At 48.8% G+C, this 19697-nt stretch overlaps 1 pseudogene across 1 annotated transcript in view; it reads left to right on the forward strand.

The window, feature by feature from the left end:
- Positions 1–10176: 10176 nt before the first annotated feature.
- Positions 10177–19697, forward strand: part of LOC311188282 (class I histocompatibility antigen, Gogo-C*0101/C*0102 alpha chain-like) — a 121697-nt pseudogene continuing 112176 nt past the window's right edge. Inside the window, exon 1 of the transcript in view lies at positions 10177–10237. The product of the transcript in view is annotated as a class I histocompatibility antigen, Gogo-C*0101/C*0102 alpha chain-like (transcript). The remainder of the gene's footprint in view (positions 10238–19697) is intronic.

Here is a 19697-nt window from a genome sequence, read left to right on the forward strand (position 1 = left end):
GACTTATGCGGACGGTCGTGTACAGGGAATTAGAGCTGGGCATGTACAGGGTGAAGGACTTGGCGCAGCCTGTGATAGGGCAAAGTGGAGATGAATATTCCCTGCGCTTGGCTCCCCACCCAAACACTGTCCTGAGGCCTGAAGCCCTGAGAACCAGCCTGAGAGCTGGGAGTGGGTCCCGACCGACCCTCCTGCAGGTGGCTCTTGGCTCTGGCGTCTTTGCTTCTGCATTGAGGAGCCTTTCTCACACCGTCTCTCTGAGTACCAGGGTCTGTTTAAATCAGCGATTCTCAAAATTTTTGTCTTTATGATCTGAATACACTCTCACAGATGAATGAGGATCCACGATAATTTTGTGGATTATATCTATCAATATTTGCCATACTAGAGATCGAAAATTAAAAAATACTTATTCATTTAGAACGATATTAGCAACCCTACATGTTAATAGGAATAAAATATTTTTATGAAAACTTTTATTACAAAATAAAAAGTATAGTGACAATGTTAGGGGGACAGGATGTCCTGAGCAAGCTTCATACAGGCTTTGTGGACTCCACCCCCACTCCAGACCAAAGCCATCAGGACACTGGGAATGACAAATCCCTTCATCACCACAGAGAGGGTTGCTGGGACCTGAGGGTGGGGTTAAGCTGCCAGATTTGGTATGAAACCTGACACATGGGCTTGTGTTGGCCGCACATAGCTCTTGGCTCGTCGCCAGCTCTCAGCGTGCCATTGGGATTCCAGGTCAGCAGAACTTGTAGGACGCATTCATGAATTTATCTCCCTCTTTTTCTCCCTGAGTTATTCATTTCTAAATTTCTCCTTCTTTTGTAAATAAACCTTTTATTAACCATTTGTGTGTGCCTGCAGTCAAGTCTTAATAAGGCCCTTTTAAGCGCGCAGGTGAGGACCCAGTCACACAACCCATTTCATATGGGGGTTGTCCTGTAAAAGTTTGGTGTTCAACGTGGTTGACCAGGTTACACCTCTGGTTGACCAGCCCAAAGTAACTTTCCTTGCGATGGTCACTGCAAGTGCCACTGGGTCTGCAGGATGCATGGTGTAATCTCTGTCTCAGGTCTTGAAAAGTCTGCTTTTTTTCCCCCTTGTGTACAGCTCTCTCTTGTGGGTGTATTTTTTAGTAAAGCCCGGCCTCAACCATGAGCTTAAGCAGTTTTATCCCTACTTTGAGTTCTTTCAGTTTTTTCCAGCCTTGAGTTTAAGTAGCCTTTTTCCATTAAATATTATCACCAGTTTTATAAATGTACATAATTTGATAAAACCTGGTATATGGTACATTTTTTTACTCCTGTACACATATGTGGGTGGTTTACAAGCCATCCCTACTTTACAATCTTTGCTTCTGGGTTTTTTTTTTTTTTTGGTAATGTGCATAAGCGCCATTTGCTACATTCTTGTTTCCATGAGAGGTAGATGTTCTACTTCACATACTGAGAATGTGCAAGAACACATTCAGGCTCTTAACTTAGCTATGCAACAACAAATTCAGGCTCTTAGCTTAGCTATGCAACAACAAAATCAGGCTCTTGATTTAACTATTAAGAGTATGAGGGATGAAAACCGTAGTGTTTTTGAGTCAGCTTTTAAAAGCATGCAGGATCAAGCTTTTAAAAGTATGCAGGACCAGCTACAGGCTGCCCTCCATAAATTGGATATGGCAGAGGTTCAGCTGATGGCACAGAGAAGGGATAAACCTTCCCCTTCCCATGAGGACTGCAAGAGGGCAGAGTTAGAAGAGGAGGATTATCACGTGTTAAACACCTTAAACACATCAGGACAAACACCGTTTCCGTGTGACAAGGCCCCTCCCACGCAGACTCCAGAGGTTTCACAGCCTCCACTGCGCTCCAGGGAAGAAAAAAAAAAGGCATCTCCCCCCACACTAGATGGGGCACCCACTTTGGCAGGAAGAGTCACCCTGAAGCAGGACAATTTCCTCTCTGACAGATGCCGATGGGTGGCTTAAATGAACATGGGCGACCTGCTGGGTACTTTTGGTCACACCATCCCTTAAGCACCGCAGACCTCCTAACTTGGAGGAGCTCTGTCCCCTCATATCGGCAGGCTCCTAAGAGGATGGCGAACTTGTTTACCTCTGTGTTCCTCCCCCACCGCTCTAACTGGGCAGACATACAGTCCATGCCTCAAACTTTGCTGACTCTGCACAAGCAGAGAATGGTTTTCAGGAAAGCCAGGGAGGAGGCTGACTGTCTCCACCAACAGGACAGAGAATCCCCAGAGCCAGAGATGGTTGTCCCCAGAGCCATAGTGGTAGATCCTGAATGGGACCCCAACAATGGAGGAATGGCGATGTTAGAGCTCTACAAAAAATGTTTACTGGTAGGACTGCAGCAGGGAGTCCCCAAGCAAAAAAAAATTAACAAAATATTACAACTTGAACAAGGAGCTAACGAGAACCCATTGAAGTTCCTTGAGAGAATTATTCAGACGTGAACCAACCCCACGGATACTAACCCAGATGCCCCAGAAAATGCTCGTCTGATCACTATGGCGTTCATCACACATAGTGCCCCAGACATAAGGAGAAAGTAAGCAAAGGTGGACGGCGTCACAGAGATGAGTCCGTCCCAGGTAGTGGACATTTAGGGTTTATAATAATAGACAGGACAGGAGACCGAAGCCTGTAGCGGTTTTTGTACAAAGAGAGCACAGGACAGGGTTTCAGGGAAACAGTCACAGACTGAGACGTGAACCCAGAAGTGAACCCAGGAGAAGAGAACCCCTAGGGAGAAATCAGTGTGCTCACTGCAGGGAAGAGGGACATTTGAAGTGCAGCTGTCCCAGATTACAGGGATGCGGCAGAGGTAATAATGACAGAAGACAGGACAGAAGACTGAGGACACCACGACATGACGATTCACGCAGGGGTGACTGGATGGAATATAGACGGAGCACACGGAACCCAGAGCCGTGGAGAGAGGAAAGGACAGAAATGGTAGCCCAGAGTAGAGGCTCAGGTGAAGATAGGAGGGAAGACGGAGAGTAGAAGGAATCTAGAGCCAAGAGCTGAGGAAAGGAGACAAATGATAGTACAGGGAGAAGGTTCAGATGAAGAATAGGGGTGCCCGGGGGCTCCACTAGATCTAAAGAAGCCCATTACAATAACCCCCTCAGAGCCCCGGTAACACTCGTTGTGGGGGATCGTCTGATCGATTTCTTGGTGGACACTGGAGCGACATTCTCAGTTCTGAATTCTAAATTGACTAAAGTGCGCAAAGAGACCGCAGCAGTCACTGGGATCCCAGGAAGGCCACAACAGAAAGCCTTCTTACAACCAACCTACTCAGACGTTTGGTGAGAAGCCACAAACTTCTATCTTGTTGAAGCCGTGGGTATTCTAAACTTATGAGCCAGCACTCTTTCTCACAAGCACAGTGTCTTGAGTTCAAGTTCTTGGCCTGTGGAGTAGAGCCAGCCTCCAATATTGATGAGAATATAGAATGCCTAGCTTTGTGAACAAAGAGGTAAAGAGAACAGAGACAAAAGGACCAAAGGCCTACAAGAATGGGAAATGAAGAAGTAAATGGGTATGGGCTGGTGGGACCCCAGGACGTGCGAAAAATGCAGAGCCTGTAAAGATAGAAGTGATTGAAGGGGGCCTCCCTGGTGGCACAGTGTGTTGAGTGCTGCGCTGTGAAGCTGTCCGCAGCCTCTGCTCCGCTGGTTCGATTCCTGGCCGGCCAGGGAGATGCCCACATGGCGGGGCAGGCCTCTCCTGCCTTGCCCACTGCTCCCCTCAGCAGTGTATTTCTGCCTGTTCTGTTCCCCTCTCTGTCTCTGGTGAATCCTCTCACCATCCCTCGCTTGTGTCCTGTACCCCAGTTCTTGTATAAAAATAAATAAATATTTAAAAAAAAAAAGAAGTGAGAGAAGGGAACAAAACCCCAAGGAGGAAGCAATACCCCTTAAAGAAGGAGGCCTTGAGGGGAATTGAGCCAGTGTTAAAAAGTTTCCTTCAATCTGGACTCATTAGGCCCTGCCGCTCACCATACAACACTCCGATGTTGCCAGTGAGGAAACCCCATACAGGCCGTTTTGTCCAAGATTTTTGGGCCATTAATGACATTGTCCAGGATTTATATCCCGACTGTGCCTAATCCCTACACCTTATTAACTGCCATACCTGGTGACTTTGGATGGTTTTCTATATTAGATCTTAAAGATGACTTTTTCTGTATCCCAATAGATGTTCAGGATCAACTGCTTTTTTTTTTTTTTAAAGAGGTATGTATTTTTATTTATTTGTTTGTTTGTTTTGTTTATACATGCACTGGGTACAGTCAGAAGCGCGGGAGGGTGAGAGAATTCACCAGAGCCAGAGCGGGGAGCAGAGCAGGCAGAAGGACCGAAGTACACTGCTGAGGGGAGCAGCGGGCAGCAGGAGAGGTCTGCGCACCATGTGGGACCCTCCTCCGGTGTCCGGGGAGCAGCCGGGAATCGAACCGGTGCTGCAGAGGCCGCGGGCAGCTTCGCAACCCAGCGCTCAACTGCTGCACCACCAGGGAGGCCCAGGATCAACTGCTTTTTGCCTTTGAATGGCAAGACCCTAAGTCCAAGAGCACCCTCCGGTATTGCCGGCCTGTGCTTCCACAGGACCTCCCTGGTGGTGCAAGGAGTTAAGACGCAACCTATGAAGCTATCAGCAGCCACTGAAGCAGGAGTTCTAGCCCTAGCCAGGGAGCTACCCACATGGCACAGCAGACCTCTCCTGACTTGCCAGCTACTCCCCTCAGCAGTGTATTTCAGTCAGTCTGCCTGTTCTACTCCCCACTCTGTCTCCAGTGAATTCTCTCACCCTCCACGCCTCTGGCCCATACGCCAGTTCTTATATGTATAAATAAATCTTAAAAAAAAAAAAAAAAGAGTTATAGGTATCCCAGAAGGTGAGGAGAGAGACCAAGGCACTGAGACACTATTCAAGGAAATTAAGCATGGAGTTTGGTAATCGTGTCACCATTGCTTTATTAGCTATAAAATAAATAACAACTTTAGTCATGCAAGATGTTAACAAAGTGGAAATGGTGTGGGGTAAACAAGAACTGTACTACCTTTGCAACTTTTCTGTAAATTTAACAGTATTCTTTAAATGTTATTTTTTTTTAATGTCCTCAATACTAAATAGATTGTAGAAGGAAAAAATGATCCACTTTCCTGTTTTCCAGAGACTGGAATCCAGGGACTTGTTTTGTTATCCAGGGACTGGAGGGGTCCTGGGGAGAAAAGCTGGAAACCTCACACACAGGGCAGGCTCCAGAGTCTTCTCTCCTCTGAGTCCTGCTTCTCTGACTCCTCACAGAGTATCTAACCCCAGGACACCGGACCCCAGAGCCCCCAACTCTGCCCAATTCACACCCCGCCCCATCCTGGCGGCTCCACCAAAATCCGGAGCAGCGCGGCAGCGCCCCCGTGTGGCCACAGGGCTGAGCACAGGAGCCCAGAGCCGCCCTTTCTCCTGCTCAGCCAGGCCCTCCCCAGGCTCCCTGGGCTCCCAGCGGCAGGACAGGGATCTGCCACAAGGGGGCGCCCAAGTCTGTGTCAGTTTTAGTGTCCTCATTTTTAGTCTCCAGTGGACATGACAACTGGTTCCTAGATTCTGAGAAAATCCCCAAATATAAAGGTTGCCTCAGTCTCTTGGGATGGAAACTTAGATCCCAGGGTCCCTGTAATTTGTTTCTGCTTCTGCTTCCAAGGACAAAAGGCCTTCCTCCTGGGAATCACCTGACATTCTCCATCCTTGGAGGAGGGGAGGGCCTAGGAGAGCCCCCAGGGCACTGACTAGGAAGATGGGGAGACTCCTGGAAAAGAGAGAGAAGATGGAAATGGGGAATTTAGGGGACAGAGGTGGAAAGGGGTACAGTGGGGAGCCAGAGAGGACCGGGCAGGGACGGGGCAGCATCGGGGACACTGTGGGGGGAAGGTCTGTGTGGGCTGATCTCAATTACAATACCCAGTCAACCAGCAGATGAGAAGTGCCTGAAGAGCAGACTCACAACCCCTGAAAATATAGATGTGGAGCACATTTTCTAGTCACCTTCTTCCCCTTTTTCTTTTTTCCTTCCCCTTACAACTGCTACTGTATGATTATTCTATTAATAAAAAGGCCAGGATCTTGCTCTTCAGCAGCATGCTGCATTATGTAGCCTGCTCCATGACTCCCATTTCTTTATCAGTGTGGTGTTGCCAGATGCAACACTTGGTAAAACACCCATATTTCCAATAGCCAGTCAACTAGAAGGGAAAAAAGAACCTTATTGGATATATGCAAACTAACATTTTGACATGAGAAAATAGAATACTTAGTAAAAGTTTTACTGCTGCAAACCAGCCGCAACAGTCTGGGTGTCAGGGGTTCCTGAAATATGGGACAGCGCCGGCGCAATTGTAGAAAATGAGTGAGGATGAGATGCAAACACTTAATCAGGGTGCGACCCGGACCATTGTCAGACAACATGAGTAGCATGGCTTCCAGCATTTTACATCCTCGGGAGAGAGAAAGAAAGGAAATATTTCAGTTAGCTTTTATATATATATATATTTTTATTGAAAGATATATCAGGGCCTCCCTGGTGGTGCAGGGGTTAAGATACAATCAATGAAGCTATCTGCAGCCACTGCAGCACTAGTTTGATCCCCAGCTAGAGAGCTACCCACATGGTGCAGCAGACCTCTCCTGACTTGCCTGCTGCTCCCCTCAGCAGTGTACTTCGTCAATCTGCCTGTTCTGTTCCCCACTTTTCTCTGGTGAATTCTCTCGCCCCCCTATCTCTGGCCTGTACCCCAGTTCTTATATGGATAAATACATAAATCTTTTTAAAAAAAGATATATCGGGCCTCCCCTGGTGGCGCAGGTGGTTGAGCCCTGTGCTGTGAAGCTGTCTGCAGCCTCTGCAGCGCCGGTTCTATCCCGGCCGGCTGGCGATGGTCCCAAATGGTGCAGCAGAACTCTCTTGTCATGCCCGCTGCTCTCTTCAGCAGTGTATTTTGTCAGTCTGCCTGTTCTGTTCCCCGCTCTGTCTCTGGTGAATCCTCTCACCCTCCTGCACATCTAGCCTGTACCCTGGTTCTTGTGTAAATGAATAGATAAATCTTTTAAAAAAAGATATATATCAAAAGATATATTTATGGGCCCAGCTTTGCATAAGTTTTGTAGTTTTCTTTAGTTTCATGACAAAACTGTAGTTTTATTTCTTAGTGTGAAAGAAGTTTAAAAGAATTAATGTTCATAGAGAGAAAGGAAGAAATAACATTAGGAATAAAACACCCAAAGTTCCCCAGCCCCTCGTGGGTAAAGACCCAAACACACAGCCTTGGCCCAAAGCAGGCCACTGTGGCCTGAAAGGTCCCCCAATGCTAAGGCACCTTCAGGTGGGGACCTGGGAAGTGGATGAAAGGAGCCAGTAAGTCTGGGCCAAAAGGAGCAAAATTAAAGTACAAGGGAAAGGTCTGTCTCCCCCCTGGGTCTCTTCCAGGAGTCTCCTTCCACGTCTCTAAGTTCCTGGTTCAAGTCCAAAGCCAAGAAGCAAGGCGGCTTCTCCACACGCCTCTCTCCTGTGTGTCTCCCGGGGCTCTCTGCGCTGACAAACCTTTATGTTCTGAGCAAATCATCCATCAGAACAGCCTGTCACAGCTGACACTCTTGGTGTCTGTCATGAGCAGCCCCAGAACTTGCCATCAACCTCCTGGGTATCCTGCCCCTGGTACATCAGAAGGCATCAGTGTCCGGCACTCTTTGGGGCATCAGCAGGGCAGGATCTCAGTTTAAACAAGAGCTTTAGTTCAAAGAAAACAGATCATGAGTCATGTAGCATGTATGTGCAACCTGCATGTGTGCAGATTCCTCTACTAGGTATGGACCCTTCCTCCCTGGCCCCCTCTCAGAAAGACAGAGCTAAGGTAGGGGAGAGGACACTGTGGTTCTCACCCCTGTGCTCAATTGCAACCACTCAGGCTCAGGGAACAGCAATGAGGTTTCTCTAACAAACAGGAGAGCAGGGAAATAAAGAGTTTCTAAGGCCTCAGTGGCCGGCTGTGTCACCCAAGATAGTGTCCGCTGTGTCCAATAGTCCCAAATTAAGGCTGCCTGTGTAAGGTGGTACAGTCCCATCAGGGAGGGCCTGGAGCTGGTGGAACAGCCGGAAGCACTGGGCCAGGACCCAACCCATAGTGGCAGCAGGAGGTGTTCCCAGGGGGTGCTCCCCTCTGAGCATCACCCCAGCAGGCACAGCCACAGTCTGAATGCTGGGCCTGAAGGGAAGGAGGCAACAGCACCGGGAGGTGGTGCCGGACAGTCAGCAGCAATGACAGGTCTCAAAGCTGACCTTGCTGCTGTAGCCCCAGTGGGCTGCATGCCCTGGGGTGGTGTGTGGGGACAGAGAGCCTCTGCTGCCAGATTGGTTGCCGCCATTTCCATGACACTGACGGTGGCTGCTGGTAAAGTGCCCACCTACTGTACCCACTGCCACTCCCGCTGCTGAGTGCAGTGGCCACAGCTGTCAGGGTGGCCTCAGCCCTGTCCTCAAGCAGCGGCCTTCTGGAGCCTGCCAGAGCTGGTGGGGTCCATTCATACCCAGCTGATGCCCCCCAGCTATCATCCCTAGCTCAGTGAGGAGGTCCTTAGCGAAGCTGTCCTGTGGCACCCACTGCAGGGCGGCCTTGGTGCTGCCCAGAAGCAGCTCCTCTGAGGGGCCAGGGGTGGAGGAGCCAAGCCCTAGGGGCTCCTGTGCTTAACCCTGGCTTGCTCTGGGGGAGGGGCCCTCTGAGTCTGTCTGCCCCCTGTCAGGAAACTCCCCCTCTGCCACCACCTCTAGAGCTGCGCCCACCAGCTCCCACCTGCACACACAGGGTGCCAGGGTAGGAAAGCCCCACTGCATCTGCCAGCCCTTTCAGACTCCTGCTCCCACTGGCCTCTGGCTGTGCCCACTGGGGCAGCTGCACCAATAAAGCCCACATGTCCCACCACTCAGGGGGCAGGACAGAGCTGGGTAAGCCACAGGGATCTGGAGTCAGTGTTACACACTACACTATTATATACAGACATATACACATTCACATGTACCTATTAATGCCTTTAGTAAATTTTACTTGAAAAATCTATGTTGTAAATTTGTATGAAACGAGTAAGAAATCCATCCAGGAATAGTGACAGATTTTCCTTATGCTGAACCACTTCCTCATGTCCACCTGGATATGCCTTCTGGGAGAGAAAGCAAAACAGACCCCCCAGCACATGTCTTGTCTTTTTCCTCCCAGGTCCTCACAGCTCCCTGATCACCGGCATCAGGGGGATCCCAATTTGGCTGTGTGGCATCGGGCAACCCCACACTGACAAAGACGCGGGAGCCGTGGAGCAGGCTGCATAATGCAGGCTGCCGCTGCGAGCAAGATCCTGACCGTTTTTATTGGTGGAATAATCATAGAGCATCAGCTACGTGCGTTAGGAGGACAAGGAGAAAGGATGGGTGAAACTCGGGAATGTCATCAAGGGCTTGGGGGGACATGAGTCTGCTGACTATGTTATCAGCTTGATGACCAAGTGTTGTAATCGAAAACTGGACCCCAAACCCCCGGCCATGTTTCTAATCTTATTAAGAAGGCATTCCAGGGCCTCCCTGGTGGCGCAGTGGTTGGGTGCTGGGTTGCGAAGCTGCCCGCAGCCTCTGAGGCGCCGGTTCGATCCCCGGCTGCTCCCCGGCCACTGGAGGAGGGTCCCACATGGTGCGCAGACCTCTCCTGCCACCCGCTGCTCCCCTCAGCAGTGTGCTTCGGTCCTTCTGCCTGCTATGCTCCCCACTCTGGCTCTGGTGAGTTCTCTCACCCTCCTGTGCTTCTGACTGTACCCAGTGCTTGTATGTATAAACAAAACAAACAAACAAATAAATGAACAAATCTTTTTAAAAAAAAAAAAAAAAGAAGGCATTCCACTGATCAGCCTTTGGGGTCCCTTGTCATACATCAGTCCTCAGCGCCCAGGGTGTTCCCGGTCCTATTTCTTGATGCACACCCTTTCCAGAGTGATCCAGCTTTCTGCTCTTGATTGGTATGAAAGTCACCTTGTAAGGTTTGGCTCATATGACTGTGACTGGACCGTTCTGACCTTGGTATAGGAATGCAGAACTGCAGGTAACCGTAATGGTGGCTGAACGGGCCACTGAAGTCTGGCAGACCCACATAGTTGAGCCCCAGGATGTATGTGGGCGTGTTACAAACGCTCAGGTCTCGCCCAGATCCAGCAGCTCAGAGTGATGAACAGGGAGCCTGGGAATCTCTTCTTCAACATGCCCTGCGTGTGAGGCTGATGCACAGCCAGGTGGGAGTCATGGTTTTGACCTGCTGCTAAAAGTGTGATCTGAAACCAGCACATCAGCACCAGCGCTGTTATAAACACAGACTCTCGGGCTCTGTTCTAGACCTTCTCAGTCTTCATAAGCATCCCAGTGACTCCTGGGCTCACTGAAGTGGGGCTCTTTGATCTTTGTGTCTTCTCCACGTGGGGTCAGACTGTGCAGTGAGTGGGGCTTTGGTCTGATCAGGTCACCCAACAAATATCATTACATCATATCACCTCCCAGATCTATTTCTCAGTTTACATATTTCACCTGTGCTCCAGGCTTGTCTGACCTTTGCCACCATCACTGTATTTTCAGTAACCCTCAGCTTCAACTCTCCTAATGAACACCTCGGATGCCATTTCCACAAATGTGCTACTTCTGAAGCCTGCCCATGTCACTGAGGGCTCCACATCTCTACTTCACAGTCTGAGATGTTGGGTGGCATCCTGACCCATCTTTCTCACAACCCAGATGTTACATTAGGAAATGCTGTAAAGTCCACTTCTAAATATATCCAGATGCAAACACTTTATGTTACTTTCCTCATCATACCCCATAAAGCTACCAAATGTTCCATCTTAGAACCTGTGCTAGTTTCCCACATCTATCTTCCCACCTATCACCTTCACCTCTTGATTCTGCACAGCAGCCAGACTGAGGCTTCCAAAAAGAGGTTGCACCATGTCAATCTCTGCCCAGAAAGGTCCGGTAATCCCACATCTTACTCAGAGAAAAACCAGTCTTCAGTGACAAGAATAAATATTTGGCAGTTATTTCTTTTTAGGAAAATACATTTAGATGCACAATATTTTACAATTATTTCACAATATTTTACAATTATTTCATGATGGTTTGAAATAAAAACCATAAAATCTTTAGTTAAATAACCCCACATCTGGACTGAATCATGGTAGTATAGATATTTTTTAGAAATTCCAGTGTAGGGCCTCCCAGGTGGTGCAAGGGGTTAAGACACAACCTATGATGCTATCCTCAGCCACTGCAGCAAGACTTCGATCCCCGGCCAGCCAGGGAGCTACCCACATGGTGCAGCGGACCTCTCCTGACTTGCCTGCTGCTCCCCTCAGCAGTGTACTTCAGTCAATCTGCCTGTTCTGTTCCCCACTCTGTTTCTGGTGAATCCTCTCACTCCCCCGCTTCTGGCCTGTACCCCAGTTCTTGTATACATAAATAAATAAATCTTAAAAAATAAAGAAATTCCAGTTTATCTATTCATCAGTAAAATGCATTTCACAATGTCCCCAAAGAAGAAGCTTCCTGTGTGTCAGGAGTTGACAGTGTCATCACACCTGCTAGGAAGTGGGTCACTTGCACAGTCACTACTAGATTCCATCAGACCTGCTGTCATACTGAGGCTTCCCGTGAACAAAGTACTACAAGTGGTCATTGCCAGACCAGCAGGAAGACGGAGCTCACTCCTGACACCAGACACCACCTGAATCCTGTACTTATGTTCCCTTGTCATGGTGCTGAGCCTTGGTGCTATTAAGCACAATGAGTTTTCCTTAATGAATTTTGGGAGTTAAAGCAAAGGTATATTACCTGGCTCCCTCAATAATTTACTATCTCTCCAACTTTTTAAAAATTATTGATGAGACTATATAAGTTATGGATTCACTGGCTAGGAAGACACAGTGACCTCTTAGGTCAAACCCTGGTGTTTACCCATGAGGTTGGTTTCTCTTGGTCTCTCACCATGACCATCATCTATCTGTCAGCAGTGCCCTCAATGTGGAGTTTCAAATGCTGTCATTGCTATGTCTCCTGGCTGGATATAGATTATTTCCCCTCATTAAAAATATTTAATAATGGAGCAATAATGTGCTCAGGGTGTCCCCGGTGGTGCAGCAGGTTGTGCACAGTGCTACGAAGCTGTCCACAGCCTATGCAGCGCAGGTTCAATTCCTGGCCCACCAGAGAGTTATTGACATGGCATGGCAGACCCCTGTCTCACCTGCTGCTCCCCTCAGCAGTGCTTTCAGTCCGTCTGTTTGTTCTGCTCCCCACTCTGTCTCTGGTGAATTCTCTCACCTTCCCGCACCTCTGGCCTATACCCTATTTCTTGTATAAATAAATAAATCTTTAAAGAAAAAATAATGTGCTCAGTCTTTGTAAAGTCAGCATTGAATAATTTCTCTCTCTCTTTTTTTGAAAGATTTATTCATGCACAGAAGAACCGGGGCACAGGCCAGATGCATGGGAGGTGAGAAGATTCACCAGAGCCAGAGCAGGGAACAGAACAGGCAGACTGACGAAATACACTGCTGAGGGGCACAGCGGGCGAGACAGGAGAAGTCTGCCATGCCATGTGGGTTGCTCTGTGGCTGGCGAGGATCGAACCGGCACTGCAGAGGCTGCAGACAGCTACACAGTGCTGCGCTCAACCTTCTGCACCATCAGGGAGGCCCTAATTTCTCATTTTTCACAACCATTTCCTGCTTGCTGCTGTGCTTTTCTTCTGTCACCTTCTTCCATAACTGTGGTCTCTTTCCTTCAAAGGAGGAATGAGCCTCCAATTCTACCCCACAATGTAAATTATTGTTCACAGCTGAAGTCAAAAGAAGAGGTGAATGTCTGTATGGTGAGCTGAGCCACTAATAAGTGGCCTTAAGATCTGAAGACATGAAAATCACCATCATGAATGGAAACTGAATGGCTTCATCAACACTATCCCCAGGGCCTCAGGGATCAAACCCCTGACCCACACTTACCTGCAACCTGAGTGTAGCTTCCTCTTTGTCCTCCTGTGGGATGAATCATCATGTGAGACAAGGGAGGAGTCAGCCCGTGCAGTCCTAAAGGAATCTTCTAATCCTGGAATACTTTGACTAAAGACCCAGGTTAGGACTGGGAAAAATGAAAAAAGGAAGTGCGGGGACTGGACCAAATGCCTTCTGGGCAACATGTGTGTGGATGGTACTTCCCATTAACCAGGCAGGGCAAGTTCTCCCTCGGACTTGAAAGCCCCCAGTGGACAAGATCCCCCCAGTCCCTTCCCTACCTGAGTGCTTCTTCCTCCAGATCACAGCTGCAGCCACTGCAGCTCCAGTGAGCACAGCTCCAAGGAGAACCAGGTCAGCAATGATGCTTTTGAAGTTCTCAGAAGGGCTCCTGATTCCCTTGAGAAGAGGTCCTGTGCCCAAGTCCCCCTCCTTACCCCATCTCAAGATAAGGGGCTCCAGCAGCCCCTCATGCTGCACATAGTATGTGTCTCTCTGCTCCTCTCTAGAAGGCACCACCACAGCCAACCACTTCTGGAAGCTTCCATCACCTGCAGGCCTGGCGTCCACCCAATCCATGTCCTGCATCAGCTCTTCCCCATTTCTCTGCCAGTTCAGGCTGATGTCCACAGGGTAAAAGCCCAGGGCCCAGCACCTCGGGGTGACCTCATGCTCAGAGATGGGGTTGTGGGCCACATGTGCCCTTTGGGGGTCTGAGTGGGAAGAATCGGAAATTTTATGGTTTATATTTTCTCCATGGACACTGAAGCAGCTTCATGACGATCCTCAGAATGGACAGGACAATATGCTTGGAAGAAGGAAGCACAAACCCCAGAAACCAGCCTGGTCTGGGAGTCCGGGAGAGTAGGTGAGAGCCTGGGGTAGGATGCGGGTCTCTAAGCATTTTGTTGCTGACTTGGGTGGAGGGTAATGACACAGACAGGCAGGAGTGAGATCTCCAAAAATGCTCTCTGACTAAAAATCAAGATCTTGAGGGAGAAACTCATTGTTCCTAAGAAGACTGCCAGTGAAAAGGATCCTATGCAGGGTGATTTCAGGGGGTGTCTCCCCTCTTTCTCAGGAGAAACTGGATTCCTTAACTGTCCCTCAGAAAAAATAGGAGCCGCTGGACCAGTCTCTACTACAGTTTTGAAATGTGACAGACAGCTCCTTCTCTGACCAGAAGGGGGCGCTTTTCTGACCATGATTCCGTTTTCCCTGAGGGGTGTAAGCCTCAGGGAGATGAAAGACTCCTCAGCACCTCTTACTTCTGAGCTGCAGCACCTCCTTCCCCATCTGCAGGAGTCTTGGGAGTCACTCCACGCACCTACCCTCCAGGTTGTTCATTTTGTGCTTTGCCCAAACTCCTCCTCCACTATGACAGGTGCCATAGCCTCTCGAAATCACTGTGGAATGGGATCTGTGACCTGCCCTGGGCAAATATTGTTCACCATCCTAGCTCTGATTGTAGTAGCTGCGCAGGTCCTCCAGGAGCCATGTAGGGCAGCTTTGAACCTCTGTGCCTCTTGTCTTTGGTTCTGTATCATTGTCCAGATCCTCCTGTCCCATCTGCTCTACCCTGGGCTCCAGCACCTCCACACTGTGACCTGGAGAGTCGCTGTCAAACCGCCTGAACTGTGTGTGTCGTCCATGTAGCCCACGGCGATGTGCTGGGGCTCCTTGAGGCTGGGCAGGGAGGTCTTGGTGGTACAGGTCAGAAGCGTGGGAGGGTGAGAGGATTCACCAGGGACAGAGTAGGGAGCAGAACAGGCAGACGGACCGAAGACACTACTGAGGGGAGCAGTGGGCGAGACAGGAGAGGACTGCTGTGCCATGTGGGCTTCTCCCTGGCCAGCGTAGAATTGAACCAGTGCTGCAGAGCCTGCAGACAGCTTTGCAGTGCGACGCTCAACCACTGTGCCACCGGAGGCCCTGGGAGATCTTGGTTTCGAAAAGCCTTAGATAGTGGGAGCCTGGAGGCAGGAAGGGGTGAAAGCCAGGCTGACCCATCTCCCTGGGTCCTGAGTCCCAGGAAGATGGGGCATGAGGGGAGAAAGTGTTCAGGGAAGGAGGAGCCTCCAGAGCTTGAAAAGGGGCATCAGGTGGAGAAGGAGTGGGACTCAGGGGGACAGAAGAGGGCGCTAGTGTGGGAGGGACAGAAAGGCACTAGGACTGAGAGGAACCGTGGGGGGACAGAGGGGCCTAAGGCAACAGCCTCCACCAGAGAAGCCTTTTCTCTCCCCATCCTGCACTCACCAGCCTGGGCCTGGGACACAGCCCTGGAGAGAAGCAGCAGGAGGAGGTTGGGGGCCCCATGACCAGCACTGCTGGGGTCTGGGGAGCTTCTGACTCTAGGCTGGTGGACAGAGACTTAACTGGGGGCCATGCTGATTGGCTTCTCTGGGAACCTCCAGGCACTGGGGACTGAGAACTGGGGGGGAGTCACAAGTGTCCAGGGTCCAGCACAGGTGGTGGAGACAGAAGGGAGGCTAAGGGGGCAGTGGGGTATCCCCAACAGTAACCTTCCTGCCCTGGACACAGCCCTGGGGCCTGGAACTATGGGAACCAGACTAGGGCCCTGAGGCTTTGCTCTGCCCCCTCCTCTCCTCACCCAGAGCTTTGTCACATATTCACACTGTCTCCCCGATTCCAGGCCCAAGGACTGGGTCAGTGCTTCTCAGTCATTTTCCTTTCAGAATCTGCATAAAGTCTTACAGATAAGTGAGGACGCCAAGTATACTTTTGTTTATGAGGTATTACTACCCCTATTTACCACCCTAGGAATAAAGCTGTGTTTAATCATGTAACTATTTCATTTAGAATAATATGTATAACCCAATGCATGTTAACAGAAAGTGTTCTTAACAGAAATAATATTTCTGAAAATAATCGGGGCAATGAGAAGAGTGGATCTTTTGCATTTTATATTTTTGCAATTGTCTTTCTTGTCTGTCTCATTAGAAGACCTTTGCATTTTCATATTTTCTTCTCCATTTGGTCTGTTGTTCTGGTTGAAGTCTATGAAAAAATACACACTGCCTTACTATAACTATGCAGACACTGCCTTACACAAATATGTTGAAGTAGTGTTTTCAGACAATTTGAAATATTCCACTTTGATACTACATTAAAACTATACAGGTGGTGTTTTGGTATTTTCTCCAAGGTTAATTGCAAAGTGAAACCTGAAACAGTATCATTGAATATTTCTTATTCTGTTACATTTCCATAGTGTTCTTGTAGAAATAAATTCTGGCCTTTTATCCAGGCAGAGGAAGAAAAATCGGTACTTCAGGAATGGTGAGGTCAGCAGCTTTATTATTCATGTATGAGGTCCCAGACCTGGGTAGCCCCATAAGGTTTGAGCACCGGTTTAAAGACCAAGGGCATTTGGTTTGTTTCCAAAGCTTAGCTATTGTAAACAGTGCTGCTATAAACATAGGGGTGCAGGTGCTCTTTGGAATTGATGTTTCGGTGTCCTTTGGGTAAATACCTAGGAGTGGAATTGCTGGATCCTATGGAAGCTCTATGTTTAGTAGGTCCAGAAATCTCCACACAGCTCTCCATAGTGGTTGGACCAGTTTGCACTCCCACCAGCAGTGCAGGAGAGTTCCTTTTTCTCTACATCCTCGCCAACATTTGTTGTTGCTAGTTTTTTTAGTATGTGCCATTCTCACTGGTGTAAGATGGTATCTCATGGTAGTTTTGATTTGCATTTCCCTGATGACAAGTGATGTTCAAAATTTTTTCATATGCCTGTTGGCCATTTGCATTTACTCTTCAGAGATAAAGAAGGTGTGGTACATATACACCATGGAATATTACTCAGCATTCAAAAAAGATAAACACATGCAATTTGAAGCAACATGGATGGAGCTGGAAGGGATCATGCTCAGCGAAATAAGCAAGAAAGAAAAAGAAAAATACCGGATGGTCTCACTCATAGCAGGAATCTAGAAAACTTAAATAAGGGACCAGGAAAATGAATAACTATAAGAAAGTGAAAATCAAAATCAACAAACAACTATGAACCAGAGACACTCTATGGGGGTTGGGGGGCGGGGAGGGGAGGGATTGGGGTCAAAATAAGGGGGTTCCAATTGTATGGGGAATATAAAAATAAAATTTATTTTAAAAAAATCAACAAAACAAAACAAAACAAAAAATAAAGACCAAGGGTTCCTTTTATACACAACTGTGTCCATATCTCTTACATTGATAGTGATGTGGTTTTTGTGGTCTGTGGGTTTAGAATGTGGGGTCCTTGGGGTCACTCTGGGAAAGGTTTCACCAGAGCTCCTATTTCAGCGACACATGGAGAATTCTCCAGGCGAGTTTCTCCACGGGACAGAGACACTAGTTATATTTAAAGGGAAGGTTTATTAGGGCAAGAGACAGAAGAGTAAGACACTTACATAGACACAGGTGGGCAGGAAGAGCTGCTCCGAAAGGGACAGGTTTGCTGAGAGAGGCCTGCGTGGTTGCAGGCGAGCGGCCTTGAGGAGAGCTGCCTCCACTGAGGGAAGTCAGTGAGGAGAAGCCTTGGCAGGTACAGGTCATGGCAGGCAGGGAGGCTGCTGCCCTGCGGAGAGAGGTATCTGTCACAGGTGGGCAGAGGGATATAGTCCTTTTCTGTTGGGAGGGGCCACTCCTTGTAAGCTTTAGGGTTAGTGGCTGATTTGGGATAACTTTGCAGAATCTGAAAAAGACCTGAAATTCCACAATGGGCTCAATCTCCCTATCTTTACCTTTGGATGCACCCTGGGATACCTGCTTGGATGTTATGCTTTGTAATCTAGGCTTTGGCGCCAAAGGATCTTAGTTTTCACAACTGTGTAGTCTGTGCAGAAGGATCCTAGTTTCCACAACTGTGTTGATGGTTATGCTAATCTCTTCTACCCCCATCCTTGTGAGAGCCAGTGTAGGACCAGGATGGCCACAGAGCAGGTTATTTATCATTCGGCAGATGGGGTAAAGGAGAGTCCTGGAGCCCGCATTGGTTTTATTAGGCTTTTATTGAGCTTTACATGTAGTGTGGCAAACAGGTACAGGGTAGGCAGGGGTGCCAGGGGGCCAGAAAGCCTGCAGGCCTCCTAGCCCCTGGCAAGTCTTCACTTTGGGCTTCTCTGGCTACTTTCTCCCCTTTTCTCTTCTGCTGCTCTCCTGCTTCTGCTTCTCTGGAGCCTATCTCAATACCCCTCCCACGGCCCACAGAAGTAAACAGACAGCTTGCAACAATGTAACAACTGCAGGTGCCCCATCAGGCAAGGCAATCCTGATAGTGGAAGGGCAGAAAAGCCTGAAAACCATTTATCCTACAGCCAGGTTTCTGGTCTTGTGGTGCTTCCTTTCTTCAGTTTTTTTCTTTCCTGTCCTCCATCAATAGCATCGTTTTCAGCAGTACAGGGTCAGGACTGGATACAGTGCAGGTTTTCTGATCCCATGCAGACCGGGTAAAGGAGGAGTCAGAGTCCTCAGTGGGTTTTTTGCAGGTCTTTTATTGGGGTTCACCAGGCATATGGCAGGCAGGGGTGTTGGGGGGGGCGGGACGCTGGCAGGCCTCCCAGCCCCCAGCAAATCCTCACTCGATCTGGGCTCTCTGGTGATCTCGGCTTCTCTTTCGGTTTCGGCTTCGGCTTCTACTGCTGCTGCTGGCATCCCCGTGATGCCGCCCTTAAAAGCACAGTCTTAGCTCAGCTGAATCCCATCTACCTATGCCCACACCCTATTCCAGGTGCCCGCCATCAGGCACGCATTCAGGACAAGGATCCATCATCTATCCTGATGGCGGAAGGGCAGAAAAGCTTGATATTTTCTTTACCCTACAAGCAGGCACAACCATTTGCTGCAAAGTCCCCAGACAAGGGGCGCCAGGCAAAGGGGGCAAGATGAGGTATTTGAGGATGCCCTTTAAGAGACAGGCCAGCTGGTTTACTGCCCAACGTTGTAGATAAGAGTGCTCAGGCCCTGGCCATGCATCTTAGAAGGGAAAGAGCTGTGAGTAAGCAAACTTGTTAATTATGCCTGCATGGGAGTGTTCATTGTGTTACAGGGCAGGGAGAGGAGCACCCCAGGCCCCGCAAACCTGCCTGCTCTAAATAGGTTCTGTCATCGGCCATATCAAGACAAAACATTTAAGACTGTAATGGAAAGGAAATTGAATACAATTAGTAAACTATATAGAAAAGACAAAGAATATAGTTTCTAAATCCAGCACCCAAAGTTACCCGTCCCCTCATGGGTAAAAGACCACCCGAATGGGATTGGCCCAGAGCGAGGCCCAAAAGCCTGCCACAAATCTAAAGCATCTTTTAGTGGGGACCCACAGAAAAGGATCAGAAATAACCAGACAAGTCTGGAGGGAAAAGAGCAAAATCAAAATCAAGATAAAAGCTAACATTGCTCTCCTCCCCATGGGTCTCTCAACCACGTCTGTTTCAGGACCAAAAGGCAAACGCAGTTTCTTCACGTGTCTCTCTGTTCCATGTGCCTCCTCCATGTCTCCTTCTGGCTCCATCCTGCTTCATTTCTTCTTCTGTCTCCTCTCCAGCTTCTTCTCTTCTCTTTAGCTCCACCCTCC

Source organism: Talpa europaea (genome assembly GCF_964194135.1).
Source record: "Talpa europaea genome assembly, chromosome: 2".
Taxonomy (NCBI): Eukaryota; Metazoa; Chordata; class Mammalia; order Eulipotyphla; family Talpidae; genus Talpa; species Talpa europaea.